Consider the following 16,757-nt stretch of genomic DNA (forward strand, 5'->3'; position numbering starts at 1 on the left):
TATGGGAGCCACAAAAGTGAAAAATGCAGCAGATGAATCCAGTAAGATGAAGATGGAAAAAGAAATTACTCTCCCTCTCTGCCTCCTCTCCCCTAACTACAAATCTACATCATTAAAAAGAGAAAGAATTTAGAAACCTAAGACCAGGAAACATCTAGGAAAGGCCGAAGTCAGAATACTCACAGATTACTTAGGAATTGTCTGTTCTTAACTTTTAAGCAAGGGAATGGGGGGGCTTATCAGTTTATTTTGTTAATTTGTTTATTCTCTACCTTGTTCTCAACGCACCACAAATTCTTCAGATAAAATTCCTGAATTCATTCTTTTCAATTAAGTTTGCAATAAATATTAAGCAGAAGTCAGTGCACTATTTCTCTCATTGGAAAAGTTTCAGGAGCGCAGATAAGGGTGGAAACTTCTGCTTTGACTTTAAGATGAGAATGCTCCTGAGAGAGAAGCCCTCACTCATAGGCTGATCCTAACAAAAAAGTATAACATTCTTTAATGCAGAGAAGAACAGTAAGTCGTAAAGAAGGAGGACACTGAGCTGTAAAGCCACATGGAGCAAGCCCACCATGGGCTCCTGAGCAGGGGATATTGGAAATGCAATGGAATGTTGACTTCTTGGCATTGTGCATGGGAACAGCCCATCAACTGGAGACACACCTAATGAACATACCATTGCAGCTTTGTTGTCAGGCTGTCAGATTCTAGTAACAACTCAATTTTCACAAGTATGTCTTATGTGTCTTAAGGCAAATAATGAATGTTCCCAAAGTCTACTTTCCTCATTCATTAAAATGATATGAAATTATTAATTACCCCCTACGCTTGTTATGAAAAATCTAATGAGAAACTATATATAAATCATTTGTCTGGTAGTTGTTCTCATCATGGAGTGATTTGTCCCCCAGGGGACATCTAGCAATGTCTGGATACATTTTTGGTTGTCACAGCAGGAAGGGGGTGGCTGTTATTGGCATTTAGTATTTAGAGCCCAGGGATGCTGCTAGACACTCTACAAGACACAGTATAGCACCCCACAAAATGAATTTTCTGATTCAAAATGTCAATGGTGTCAAGGATAAGGAACTCTGATCTAGTAGTCACATGTATACATTATAATAGCTGGTGTTTCTGGAACCCTCACACCCTGCTGAACACTAAGTGCTTAACATTTGTCTCATCTGACCCTCACCAAAATCCCATGAGATTGGCACTAGTATTATCCCCAGTGTACAAATTAGAAACTGACATGCAAAAAAAAGAAGTTAAGTAATGTACACAAGGTCACACAACTAGCAGTGGTAGAACCAGGATTTCATAAATGTTAATGATTAGGTTTTTTTTCTTTTTCTTTTTCTTTTCTTTTTAGTTTCAGGGGTAGAATTTAGTGATTCATCCGTTGAATATAATACCCAATGCTCATTAGGTTAAGTGCCCTCTTTAATACCCATCACCCAATTAACCCATCCCCCACTCATCTTCCCTCCAGCAGCTCCCAGTTTGTTCCCTATAGTTAAGGGTCTCTTCTGGTTTGCCTCCTTTCTCCTTCTTTATCTAATACATTTTTCTTTCCCTTCCCCTATGTTGATCTGTTTTGTTTCTTAAATTCTATGTGTGAGTGAAATCATATGGTATTTGTCTTTGCCTGATTTATTTTGCATAGCATGATACACTCAATGTTAACAATTATTATGTTTCATGGGCAAGTGAAAAATATTCAGATAATATTCAGATATTCTCAAATATCCAACTCTTGGCATCACATAACCAAAAAATTGGTTTTTCAACTTTCATCCAATCATTGACATACATCTAGACAAAACTGATAGGTTGCATGCTTTGACTTCCAGATTCAAGATTTTCTTTAAATGTACACAAAATGAAAATGGAATAATGGTTGAAAGAGAAGAAAATTTAGCATTTCTTAAAAGCACCTTAAAAAGACAATTGCCAGATATGCTTTTAGAGAAATCTTTTTAGTGTTAAAAATCAGTAAAACCTGACTTCAGGAACTGGCCTTAGGTCTTGTCTAATGCTGAAGTCAATGGCTCTTCCTGTAACGGTGTTATGGTTTAAGTACTGCTTCAGGCCTCTGCAAAGCTTGAACATGGGATCAGAGAGATAAAAGTCACCTGACTATATCACTTTCACTTTGTAGTCTGAAATTCTTAGCATCTGTGCATTTATCCAATTGTCAGGGAAGTGTCATTGATTGTTTTTAACAATCTTTGCATTGACGTGTTTCAGAAGGTGGTTTTCTCCTCTTTAAATCCCCCTTCAGGGACTCTGAAACATAAGCTGTTGAGTGCAGATGTGTAGGAACCTTCAAAAAAAAAAAAAAAATCCTAGAAAGGCAAAGAGTGCTGAAATGTGAACACATACACAAATATCTTGACAAAATGTTTATGGAAATTTGGGGCTCCTGAATTTGTAAGATAATTACATAGAAAGGGAAGGCAGTATATTATAGTATGACACAGTGGTTTAAAGTGCAAGATCAGTATTCAAATCCTCACTATACCACTTAACAATGATGTGATCTTGATCTTGACAAAATGACTTGACTATTCTGAGTCTTAGTCATCTTTCCTATTCAAAAAAAAAATGTAAATCAGATTGACCACAGAGGGTTCTCTAAAAATAAAATGTTTATTTTAATTTTATATTGCCATATTCCAAGCACTGTTTTAGAGAGTAAGGATACTACAGTGAACTACTCTCGTGCACCTTATAATTAAAAAGTTAAAATGAAATATCATCTCAAGTAGCTATAATTGTTCCAAAGAAGAAAATAGTTCTGGATAATCTGATAGTAGTCAGACAAGAGCAGGGGCCGATAAAGCCTCAGAGGAGATACCATTTCAGCAGAGACCTGAAGGAAACGAGGCAGTGATCCATGTGAATATGTGGAAAAGAGCTTTCCACACAGAAGAAAGAACAAATGCAAACATCTTCAGTCTGAAATACTCTGGCAATTTTGAGAAAAAGTAAGATCTGTGAGATTGGTGCTCAATGACTTATGAATTGAATTAAAAAGTCCAAAGAATAACAGTAGAAACTTATATGCCATAGTAGTGTTTTGGATTTACTCTGTGACAGGAAGCCATTGGACATTTTTGATCTCTGTATCATGATCCAAATCATGGTTTGAAAAAATAACTTTGGCTTTTATGTGGAGAATAGACTCTAGGGAACCAGAAATAGATAAAGGATGACCAAGTAAAGGTAACTGCAATAGTGCAGGCAAGAGATGGTGGTGGCTTCAAGTAGGAAGATGGCATTTGGCAGCTGCTAAGAGTGGTTAGATTCATAGTGCATTTGAAGGCAGATTGAATATAACTTCTGATAGATTTAATGTGAGTTGTGAGAAGGAAAAGGAGAATGATTCCAAAGTTCTGTGCATAAGCACCTGGGTGAATGGAGACTGAAGAAAGAGGTAAAAAGGAGGGAAATTTTTATAAAGAGTTTAGTTAAGAGATGCTCATTAGACATCCATGTGAGAGTATTCAGTAGGTCATTGAATATTCAAGTATGCATTCAGGAAAAAGGTCAAGAGTGTATCTTAAAATTTGGGTATTATCAGGGTATAAATATAGTTAAGCTATCAGGACTGAGATCCCAGTAGGAATGTGTTAAAATAGAAAAGAGTTCCTGGGTCTGACCTCTAGGGATTTCCAATATTTAGAGGTCAAGAAGATGAAAATCATGGGAGGGTAGTGTCATAGAGCCAAGCAAATAAAGTGCTGCACAAAACAGAATGATCTACTGTCATATGCTGCAGAAGGGTTGAGTGAGAGGAGAGCAGAACTGAATGAACATTGACATTGTCAACACAGAGGCCACTGGTGACCTTGAGAAGAAAAGATTCAGTAGATTGATGGATACAACATCTAATTTCATGGAGTGAGTACAAGAGAGAATGAGAAGAGTAGAAGTGGAAGGGGAAAAATGATTAACATATTTCTGTAAGAATTAAATAACAAAATATATGTGAAGCATTTAGTCCAATGCTTAGCATATTATAAAATATCAATAAATAATTATCATTACTATTTTTATCATTGTTATGTAGTCATCCCCTACCATTTGAACATTAACCATATGCATAGCCAGACCAAGCTAAATAATTATTTGTGTGAGTATATTTATACATGGATATTTTATTGGTAAAATATTTAATATATATGTACATATTCCTTTTTATGAATAGATACATATTGGGTGATATATATATGGATATATAAATGATACTTTTATCAACCAAATATTAAAATGTCTTATGTCTTATTTTATCTTGACAACATTCTGTGGAAAATAATACAGTCATGTGAGTTTTTCTATTTTACAGCTGACAAGGCTTAGGCTCACAGTTCATGACTTACCCTAAGTCATATATAAAGCCAAAAATGAAACCAAGATCTAATGACACCTCTTTTCTCTTTTCAGCAACATATAGAAGTTCAGTAATCCTATAGAAGGGAAAAATCAAACCATATCAATAGGAATTTGACAATGCAAATATCTGCCTTGAATACTGAACATCCAAATATTTTTAATTAATTATTTACACATGCACTGTTAACCATCTTGCACAATTTGTTCCTTGTAAACATGGTCAGATTTCCCCAGCAAGTGAGAAAACATTCTGTTACAGTGAGATTAAAATGTTTTTCTTCCTAGAAACTATATTAAAAAAAAAAAAGAAAAGGGGCAAAATATTTCTTTAAACATACATTTAATAAATCAAGATTTTTTTTCTTGTGCAACTACCCACACTGGCACTGGGTTAGGTACTGAGGATACAAGAGGGATTAGAACAAACATTCCTGCTCCCTTGACATCTATAGTATAGAGACAGATATTAATCAAATTTGCAAATATTTATTTGTTAAATTATGATAACTATATGGAGGAAAGGAGCAGGGAACCATGGCAGCGAAAAACAGGAACCACATAATCTAGTGTCGTTATATGAAGTGACATAAGAAATGTATGTCATTTGTATAAAAGACAGGAGGAAATGTCTGGATCCTTTCAACAAGCCAGGTACAATCACTTCAAGAATCTTAGAGTAAAAAGAGATTCTCAAAAGAGATGCATTTGATAAGACAGTTTGGTAACAGATGTGAAAGGGAAATAGGGTGGATTTTCTCTTAAGGAATTTATGTTTCTTATTTCTAGATTAATAAAAACACGGAGCAGTGTGCTTCCTTTACATGTCCTTAAAGAGACTACCGTGGCCAAGGTGAAGCATCAAACAATTCTGAAGTGCTTCCAAGATATGTTGGCTGTTCCCAAGACTCCAAGTTATCAATATGGAAACCTACTTACTCTTTCTACAAGGCAAAGCTTCCCATCCTGAGAAACAAAGGTTTCTTTGGAGCTGCAACCCATCCAAGTCTTTGGTAATTTCTGAGCCACATGCATTTTTCCCATCAGTGAAAAAATGCCTAAGATGAATAGTGTGTCAATCTTCAAATCAGCTACTTCACATTCTAGTCATCTTTGTTAGTCGACATATGCAGGCTTCTTGTTCATCTAGTGCTCTAACCTCCAAATTGCTTGGTAGTTATTCTCATCAACCCATGCCCGACTTTTCCATCTCCCTCCCAAATCTTTCAGCTGTGTTCTCTGAAACACCAATCTGATTGACCATTACATCTTTAAGTTCCTGAAAAATCCATCTTCCACTTTGGCTAGAACTTAAAGATTCTAATGTAGGGTCTATGAACTATGCTTCATGGGCTCAGTGTCATGCTTAAAAAGATTAATTATTACATTTTCTTCCTGCTATTTTGAAATATGACTTTGTAAAAAAGAAAACTTGCCATTATTATAAGAATATTGTCTTACTAGAAAAGGTCTATGTTGTTTGTATATATAATCAAATAATATAAGATCGTCATTAAAACCATATTACAATGTCTAGAATTATTTACTATTGAAAAAATTTAAATAAATGTCTCTGCCTTATGATTAAAGAGATCTATCGTTGCTTACTGTAAGCATAGAGTTACAGAAAACTTCAAAGGAAATACATTATAAGGACACTTCCATTTCCTTTGGTTATACTTTTATCTTTGAAGTGGGACACAGAAGCCACAATATTTTTTTATGCTGAAAGTTTGTATGAAAGGAATCATGAATCTAGCAAATATAAATGTTTACCTTGAATCTGTAGACTGTTTTTGGTTTCTAGTTTTAGGGTTTTTTAATGAAAACACTGCATTGGAATGACTAAAACATTATTCAAAATTTCCTGAGCAAGGAAACAAAATTCATCCTTGATTTTCCGTGTCTTTCACTCTTCACACCATGTTTATTTACCTTTCAACTCCTATGGATTGAACCACCGAAACATCTCTCAAATCCATCCATTTCTCTTCATACCCACAGCCATCACTCTTGCCCAAACCAATATCCTCCATTAATACAATTACCACAATCATTTCTGGGCCTCTAGAGTTACTCCTCACCACCCTCATTCTGTACTCAGCTAGGATGATTCTTATCTTACGAGACAAAAGAGAAAGAGAGAAAAACTGTGCCATCACTGGGGTTGATTTTGAAACTGCAACTACTTAGAAATTCTGGGAGAGAGATATCATGGAGAAAGGACTGTATTGAGATGGAAGAAAACTAATCACCTTGTTTATGGAAGACTAAAGTCCTTGGAGTTAATTTGTACTATAATCACAAGTACAATAATGTAATAAAGAAATCTAACGGTGCCTTTTGGGGCAGTGAAAGTTTGTTGACTTTTGTTTGTCTTGTCTTACTACAGTAAAGATTTATTTCTGTCTCAGAGTTTACATTCAACATTGATCACAGCGGAGGGGTGGGCAGAGTGGATTCTGCTCCATCAGCTGCATGGGCCAATGCTGATCGAGATTCCACCGCTTTGGTGATGTGCCATCCAAAATGTATGCCTTCTTCAACTCCCACTGCAGAGGGTGCATAGACATGGCGTCCTTACACATTTTTTTGTCATGCTTCGGTCTGGGAGTGATCCATTCATCAGAACTAGTTGGATGCCCCTTCCTAAAAGCAATGGGGCAGGGAAACATGGTTCCCTATGTGCCCAGAAAGAGAAAACCGGATCATCTGTGTAGTAGTCTTTCTATTCATCCTCTATTTCAGACACCTCCCCTATTGTGTAGAGATTACCTTACTGACCAACTAAAGGAAACAATCCCATATCATACTTAACACAGAAGCAGGCTATTTCTTCTCTTGTTCTTCTCTTGTTCACATTCGGTCATTTTGATCCCATTCCAAGTGATAAAGATGAGTTCCCATCACTCTATCAGATGGCCACCAAGTATAGCTCCCTGGCTCATGGAATGATCTGGTTATTGCTGCATTTTGGTTAGACCACATTCTTTGGTTGTTGTTGTTTTTTTCCTAAGATTTTAATTATTTATTTGAGAGAGAGTGTGTGTGTTCACGAGCAGGGGGAAGGGCAGAGGGAGAAGCAGACTCCCCACTTAGCAGGGAGCCCAACACAGGGCTCCATTCCAGGACCCCAGGATCATGACCTGAGCCAAAGTCAGATCATAACCAACTGAGCCACTCAGGCACCGCTAGACCACACTCTTTGTATGTGATGACATGAAAGTCGGCAGTTCTTCTGAGATCTGAAAGCAGGTAAAGAAAGATAACTACGTGGCCTTGACAAAAAAACTTCCTGCCATGAAGAGAATGCATGGAAAAAGTGATGTGACTTCCATGTACAGAATCAGAGTTTCATCTGCAAATATGAATACACTGTGATGATGTAGAGAGCTTCATGATCCTAGGCATGGCGGGAGGATTGTATTTAACCTTGGGGAAGGTGTGAATCATGGAAGTGATTTTTGTTTTGTTTTTGTTGTTGTTGTCTTTGGTGCTAGAGTATGTTAATTTGTCACTTACTCAGCCAGAGAAAGGAGTCGTTTCCTCTTTTACTTTGGGATCGAGATTCATGGGGTAGTTGAGGCTCAGGAAAGGGAGGAGATGGGAGAAAAGGCTCTGCTCTAAAGAACAGATCACAGTTTGCATTGACCTATGGGATGGCTGGAGCCAAGAGAAGAAGTCAGTCAGCAAGAAACCCTTTATGACAGACAATGACAAATGAACTGACTTCCAAGTTTTCTTTTTCTCTTCTGTAATCCTCTTATGAAAGCCTCACATATTTAGTAAAACATGTTAGTATAGCCTTGGAGAAGAAAATAAATAGGCTCTATTTATGCTTGAGGCAGAACAGCATGGAGAGAGGACAGCAGCTTGCAGAGCCGTGATGGAAAGCCCAGAAGGGTTCGTGAGAAGCCTCAAGCAGGAGTAAGGAGTGAACAGTGAAGGGCAACAACTGGAAAACACACACACACACACACACACACACACACACACACACACACAGAATCCCTCCCTTTTTGGAGAAATTTAGACAAAAATTTGTACTTTAAACAGATGAAACAAGTGTTCAACAAATTTATATTGTCTGTGCTTAATCCTGTTCTAGGTGCTGAGGACAACAGACATGAACAAAACTACCATGGCTCAGGCTTTGCAGAGCACAGGTCCCTGTGGGAGAGAGAGACAATAAACAAACAAGCATAAATTATATCGCATGGTGATAAGAGCCATAGGGAAAACAAAGCATGGTATTGGGGGGAGTATCTGCTGGGGGGAGGGCTCCATGCCATTTTATAAAAGGAAAATAGGGGGTCCTCTCTAAGAAAATGACATTTGATGAGATCTGAAGGAAGTTGTGAGTGATCTATACAGATGTCTGCAAGAGGAATGTTCTAGGCAGTGGGAACAAGTGGAAAAGACTTCAGACTGGAGTGTGCCTGATATTTTTCATAGCTAAGTAAAGAAAGAAGCTCCATATGTCCATGTGACTCACTGCTATCTCCATCAGTATATATTGGCACCGAATCTTGTTTTCCACTGAGAAAGTCATTAACTTCATCAGAAACTGAACAGGATTGGCCAGCTTATCCCAAAGTTTCATCAAGAAATGGAAGCAGAATGTGAAATTCCTTACTTGCATGCCAGACTTTTCTGATTTTCCACAAGGCCAATCTTGAAGCATCTCATTAACCTCCATGCAGATATTTACATTTTTATTTTTATTTGTTTGACAGAGAAAAGGAAAGACAATTCCAAGAACAGCTTTTCAGAACAAAGTCCATTAATGATTTGCCTTATTTGGAAGCCACGTTTAGACACATTCACGTGGCATATCATTGTACTCAAGGTCTTTCCTCACTATCACGGAGTCTATTGCAAGAATATGTGCATTCAGAGAAGATTGGAGATAGAGGACTATATATGTCATGGTAATGAAGTATTTCTACAGCCCGGAATTAAGAATGGCAAAGCTTCCATGTCTCTGTAAGCAGAAAGTTGCAGATATACCTGGAAATTTTAAAAACAAAACAAAAAATAATCTTTTTGAAGTTACTTCTACTTAGAGAACTGAAATCAAAATATGAAATCATTATAATTTTCTTGCTGACACCGGCAGCATCCATGTCATAGCCCTTCTTAAAGGTAGCTTCTTTGGCTTGAAGACAAAGAAAATGATGTTACATGAGTTCAGCTACTCAATGCAGAAGCTTAGATGGTCTCTGGAATTCCCCATATAAACCCACCCTCATCTGGGGAAAAGTGAATTATGAGAGGGTTAGTTTTAAAGTCAAAGTGCTCCAAAAAAATAAAATAAGTAAAATCAGAGTGTTCTCTATTTCTTGGCATCAAAATAAAGATAAATGTACAATAAATCCTTGCACAAGTGTATTTCCACATTAAAGTCCTGCAACATTTTCTCTCTCCTCCCTTCCTTCCTCCCTTCCTTTCTTTCCTCCTTTTTCCCTCCTTCCCTCCCTCCCTGACTTCCTGCCCTCCTTCCCCCCTTCCATCCATCCTGACTTTCACTCTCTCCTTTTTGTGAATAAACCTGAGCATCCTCATTAACTCTTGCTTTAAAGCACATTAAAATTTACTGTTAAAATTTGCATAGTTTGGAATTATGTTAAGTTTTTAGGAAATGACCATTTGTTGTTTGTACGAAAAAGCAAGATTTAAAGATGCAGTTATTTGCAGATCGATTTTACATTCTGTCTCTGAAAAGAAATCAATTTTCCATCCAATAGAATACATTGTATGCAATTTTTGTGTACGTATGTGTTTACATGCAGTTTCCTGGGAACAATCTGTGGCTTCCATCAAATTCTCAAGTACCTTTCAGAGGAATCCAAAAAAAAAAAAAAAAAGTCAAGGCCTAAAAATGAACCCTAGCTCTGTTCTGAGAATAATTGTTCTGCTCTTTCCAGTAGAGTCTGTTAATTTTCTCAAACTTCACAAACCTCAGCATTGGGATATGGTCCCCACTGACACTTCCAAACCAATTCTCACCCATCATCCCATAATATCCTTGCCCTTCTGGCATCACTGCCCTCCACCAACTTCCTTTTCATTGCCTTTTATTTACTATAGACTAGAAGCTGATTCACAGTCTTCCTCTCCATTCCAAGTTCTGCTAACATTTCTAGAGAGTTGAGCATACAGGTGGACAATATATATCCAAAGGCTGGCCTCAAACCTCCCTTTATTTCCATAATTTCAATGGCCTTCCTTAATATTCTATTCCTGATGCCCACATCCCATGGACGAAGGCCCTGGGTCCTTTTCAGCATTTAAAATGCTCATGCCTGATTTCCTAATTCTAAACATCACCACTTAACAAGCACAAATCCTATCTTTCCAACTCTCTGCCTTGGCTACATGAATTACGTCTGTAGCTATGAAGTAGCCCAACAGTTAGAGCAGGTGCTCTGGAGTCAGATGCCCTAGCCTGAATATCCATTCTATCATGTTCTAGACTTAGGAACTTGAGCAAGCTTCTTGATCTAAGTCTCTGTTTTTGTTCTGTTTTGTTAAAGATTTTATTTATTTATTTATTTGAGGGAGACAGAGAATATGAGTTGGGGTGAAGGGCAGAGGGATAAGCAGACTCCTCGCTGAGCAGTGAGCACAATATGGGGCTCAATCCCAGGACTCTGGGACCATGACCTGAGCCAAAAGGCAGATGCTTAACCATCATGCTTAACCAACTGCTTAACTACCGAGGTGCCCCTGTTTTGTTTTGTTTTGTTTTGTTTTGTTTTGTTTTGTTTTAAAATGAAAAAAACAGTTGCTGAATGGATAATATACCCCACAATGTTTAGCATGACACTACTGAGAAAGCATGCAATAAATCATAGTCCTTTTTATTATTATTTGACCATACCAAGACCTCTAATCACTCTTCTAATTTCTTCTATATTTACCCATTTCTGAAGTACTTCCCTCCCTCTCTGTCCTAACTGGTGTGGTCTTTCATTGTGATCATTTTCCGGCCAACAACCTCAGTTCTTTCCCGGTGCTTCCACTGCACTCTCCCTGCAAAACGCCCTAGATCACCACACACCACTGGCAAGCCATATGACTTAGTGTGCTGTCCTTGGGATAGCATAGGTGAGTAGCATTGTGAATGACTGACTGACTGAATGAACGAATGAATGTTCCCATAAATTCAAGGCCTTGATGAGACCTCCAGAACTGCTTCAAAGTTGGTTTTTTTTTTCCTGGCATCCTAGTCATCTCTTCCCTTTTTCTCAAAGCAGTTATTTCACAGTCTATCAGTATCAAACTCTAAGCCTTACCTCCTACTTTCTCAAGAATTGCCATTTATGTATTTTCCTCTCACTCTGCTGTCCTACTCTACTGGACCTTCTCCATCAGCGCTGAGTCATGCATGAGTCTCTCTCCTGCCCAAATAAAAACAAAACTAGAACTCAAAGTTAAATACATCTTTCCTCTTCACTTCCTCTCCAGATATTGCCTTACTTCTCTCCTCCTTTCCCATCAAAAGTTCTCGAATGAGTTGTCTAAACTCAGTCTATATTTTATCACCTCCCATTTACTCTTCAATATGATATGTAACCTCATCAGACAATTCAAACCGCTCTTGCCAATGCTACTTGTTACGATAGAAGCTTGGCATTTTGGCAGCAATTGACATTTTGACCTCCAGATAGTTTTCTTGAATGCTTTTATCCCTTGAGTTTTTTTTTTTTAAATAACAGTTTTATTAAGATGTAATTCACATACCATAAAGTTCACCCTTTTAAAGAGCCAATTCAATGGCTTTTAGTAGATTCACAAAGTTTTGTATCACTCTCCACTATCTTATTTCAGAATATTTTCTCGCTCTCCCCCTACCCCTCAATAGAAACCCTGTGGCCATCAGCAGTCACTCACTGTTTTCTCCTGGGAAAGATTAATCTGCTTTCTGTTTCTGTGGAGCTGCTGATTCTGCTCATTTCATATAAATGGAATCATATAATCTGTGGCCTTTTGTGTTTGACTTCTTTCACTCAGCGTATTCTGAAGGTTCACGCTGTTGGAGCATGTGTCAGAACTTTACGGCTGAATAATATTCCCTCGCATGAATATATCTCATAATGTTTATCCATTAAACTATTGATGTGCACTTGAGCTGTTTCCACTTTTTGGCTATTGTGAACAATACTGCTATAGACATGGATGTACAGGTTTTTATCTTTAAAAACTGTAAACAACTCGAATATCCATCCATAGGAGTCTAGCAAGAAATGTCATAAGAATAGGGTGAAATTCTTTCTGTTAATTAAAATAATTTCTAGATGATACTCTTGTGGGTTGTTTCTATTTCCTTCTTATACTTCATCCTCGTTTCTTGATTTTTTTTTTCAAAGAACATGTGTCTGTATATGAGAAAAAAACGAATGGGGACATTTTCACTCTGGGAAGAATTTTATGTTTATATTATGCTCAGATAGAGTCAGATCAAAATCAGAGAAAACCGAAATCAAATTAGTAACTCCCCGTGTCCTCGTAAAGAATACTACCTTAAATCAGAATCCTTTCTGGGTGAATTAATGGACAGGCGCCTCTCCATTGCCAGTCTCCTTTTGTGCCTGCCACTTTGGCCATTGCTCTGGCTTCTGGTGGAGAGGAAGTGAAAGGAAATGTTGTCAGGGAATGGAGGAACTCAAATATCTTGTAAACAGTGTTTATTTGCCTTGCCTGCAGGTTAAACGTAAAAGAGACCCCTAAACAAAGGAGAGAGGTAAAAGCAGCCCTCAGGGAATTAGGAGAAATCGTCAATAATCTCTGCTATTTACTCCTGCTTCCTTTGCCCCCTTCGTCAGCAGCCTGTGTTATAAGAAAAGGGAAAGCAATTTGGTATCAACTAATGCAATTGCAGGTTAAAAAAACCACCAAAATCTGTCCCCAGTATACAGTGTGCATCAGGAGCCATAGCAGGAACCTTAGATGACTGATAATTACCATTAGGATCTCCTAGACTGTCTCATCTGAACCCTGTTCAAGGGGGATTCCTGCAACACCATTTTACAGGTTGGGAAACTGAGGCTCTGAACAATTAAGTCCTTTGCTCAGGTCAGCAAAATTCATAAGTGGCAGGCTGGATTTTGTAGCCAGTTTTTTCTATTCATGTGGGTTCTTTTTTAGTAGCAGTTTTACTAATTTATTTAAGTTTATTGTGTTTCTTGTAGTAAGAACACTTAACATGAAATTTGCCCTATTAACAAATTGGGAGTGTTCAACCCATAATTGTTGACTCTAGGTACAATATTGTAGAGTAGATCTCTAGAGTTTATTCATCTTGCTTCACTGAAACTTTACACCCCTTTACACCCCTCGATCAGTAACTTCCCATTTCCTCCTCCATCTCCCAGAGCTGAGGCGAGAGAATAGCAGAAGAAAGAAATAGTCAACAAAACTAAAAGGCAGCCTACAGAATGGGAGAAGATATTCGCAAATGACCTATCAGATCAAGGGCTAGTATCCAAGATCTATAAAGAATTTACCAAACTCAACACCCAAAAAACAAACAATCCAATCATGAAATGGCCAGAAGACATGAACAGAAATTTCTCCAAAGAAACCAACAAGCACATGAAAAAATATTCCATATCACTTGCCATCAGGGAAATACAAATGAAAACCACAATGAGATACCACCTCACACCAGTGAGAATGGCAAAAACTAACAAGACAGGAAACAACAAATGTTGGAGAGGATGTGGAGAAAGGGGAACCCTCTTGCACCATTGGTGGGAATGTGAACTGGTACAGCCACTCTGGAAAACAGTGGGGAGGTTCCTCAAAGAGTTAAAAATAGATCTGCCCTACAACCCAGCAATTGCACTGTTGGGGATTTACCCCAAAGATACAGATGCAGTGAAAAGCTGGGACACCTGCACCCCAATGTTCATAGCAGCAATGTCCACAATAGCCAAACTGTGGAAGGAGCCACGATGTCCTTCGACAGATGACTGGATAAAGAAGCTGTGGTCTCTATATACAAGGGAATATTCCTCAGCCATCAGAAAAGACGAATACCCACCATTTGCTTCAACATGGATGGAACTGGAGGGTATTATGCTGAGTGAAGTAAGTCAAGTGGAGAAGGACAATCATCATATGGTTTTACTCATACGGGGAATATAAGAAATAGTGAAAGAGATTATAAGGGAAAGAAGGGGAACTGAGTGGGAAAAATTAGAGAGGGAGACAAACCATGAGAGACTCCTGACTCTGGGAAAGAAACAAAGGGTTGCGGAAGGGGAGGTGGGTGAGGGGATGGGGTAACTAGGTGATGGACACTGAGGAGGGAACTTGATGGGATAAGCACTGGGTGTTACACTATATGTTGGCAAATTGAATTTAAATTTAAAAAATGTAAAAACAAACAAGGAGACTCTCATAGAAGTGACTAGCTTGGAAAGGCTGAGGCCCCACAAATCACTTCTTTACAAAAGCAAATTTGGAGGTGAACACTCCTTTTGGAAGAAAAATTTATTGAGTAACACAGCGTCTGTGTGCAGCGGGCACACCCACTGTGCTGAGAGAGAGGAAAGCTTCTCTTTCCCTGGTTCGGGAAAGACCATCCTAAACAGAGGCGTCAGCAAGCTGTTCTGTAGTTCTGAGAATAGCCTTTTACCCCAAACAGCTAATATCGCTATTCTGCAACACTAATCATGAAGGGGAACTGGAAGAAGTAAAGTGATAACACACCTGACAATATAAAATGTAAATGGCCTTCAGGGATTAAAGGAGGCCAACATGGTAAAACCATGCTAGAAGACATGTATTTTTGTGGCTACCTTTCATTCCATCCAGGCCTCTGCCATTTTCTTTTCTTTCTTTATTTATTTATTTATTTATGATAGTCACATAGAGAGAGAGAGAGAGAGAGAGAGAGAGAGAGAGAGGCAGAGACACAGGCAGAGGGAGAAACAGGCTCCATGCACCGGGAGCCCGACGTGGGATTCGATCCCGGGTCTCCAGGATCGTGCTCTGGGCCAAAGGCAGGCGCTAAACCGCTGCGCCACCCAGGGATCCCTTTTTTTTTTTTTTTTTTTTAGCCTCTGCCATTTTCATGCTCTTTCTCTTCTTGCTATCAGCTCAGAGGCTAATCTGAAATCAATCATTCACAGTTTAGTGAGAACAAGCTACCCACCTCCCCTTCTGCAACCCTTTGTTTCTTTCCCAGAGTCAGGAGTCTCTCATGGTTTGTCTCCCTCCCTAATTTTTCCCACTCAGTTTCCCTCCTTTCCCTGATAATTTCTTTCACTATTTCTTATATTCCACGTATGAGTGAAACCATATGATTGTCCTTCTCCACTTGACTTATTTCACTCAGCATAATACCCTCCAGTTCCATCCATGTCGAAGCAAATGGCGGGTATTCATCTTTCCTGATGGCTGAGTAATATTCTCTTGTGTATATATAGCACATCTTCTTTATCCATTCATCTGTCGAAGGACATCGTGGCTCAGGGGGTTAACCCCAGAAGATGCTGGGCTAGAAAAGTAGATGTAGCTCAAGTATTTAATATACATGTACAGTGCCATTGCTTTTTCCTATTTCCTCTATTTTTAATATTCTTATGACAAGCGTATGGGTTTTTTTGCTACAGAGGGTTAATTGTATTTCTGTAGACTAGCTTGACAAGATAAGGATTATTTTTTATATTGTTCCATGGGGGGGGGCTGGGACTCAAATTTCAGAATTACTAACATTCATACTTATGAAAAACAATCTGTTTCTAAATTTTGAATTACACGGATGCTAAATCAGAAATTAAAGATAGTTAAACACCACAAAACTACTCTTGAAGAAACATCTTTGCCTTTGGAGCCGGGGTCCAGGTATTATTGCTGAAAGTAATGGGAAACCACAGAGGTCATGAGGAAGAGTGACAAAATAAAAGTGACACTTACAGAAAATCAATTTGCTAGTGGTGTGGAGAATGAACTAGAAAGACTAGAGGTAGAGCAAGTAAATTCGAAAGCCCCTGTTGTATACAAGCCACAATGCTGCATGTTTTACACGTCAATCTCACTTTCTCATCATGACAATAATCTGCTGTAGATATTTTGATATTCATTTTAAGGATGAGAGCACTGAGGCTCAAGGAGATAAAATAGCTTTTTCAGTGTCACTTTGCTATTAAATATCAGTGCTAATTTGGAGGAAGACAGGGTACAGAATTACTTTATGACATCCTAGGACCTAAGATTGGTTACTTGGATGATCCTCTCCCTTGAACAGTGCTTCCAATTTGGCTGATCACTGGAAACACCTGAAGAGCTCTTTGGACCATGGAGTCCAGCATCACACAACAGAATGACTCTGATGACCAGTCAGGTGT

The sequence above is a fragment of the Vulpes vulpes genome, chromosome 6 (genome assembly GCF_048418805.1).
Source record: "Vulpes vulpes isolate BD-2025 chromosome 6, VulVul3, whole genome shotgun sequence".
In the NCBI taxonomy this organism is placed as follows: Eukaryota; Metazoa; Chordata; class Mammalia; order Carnivora; family Canidae; genus Vulpes; species Vulpes vulpes.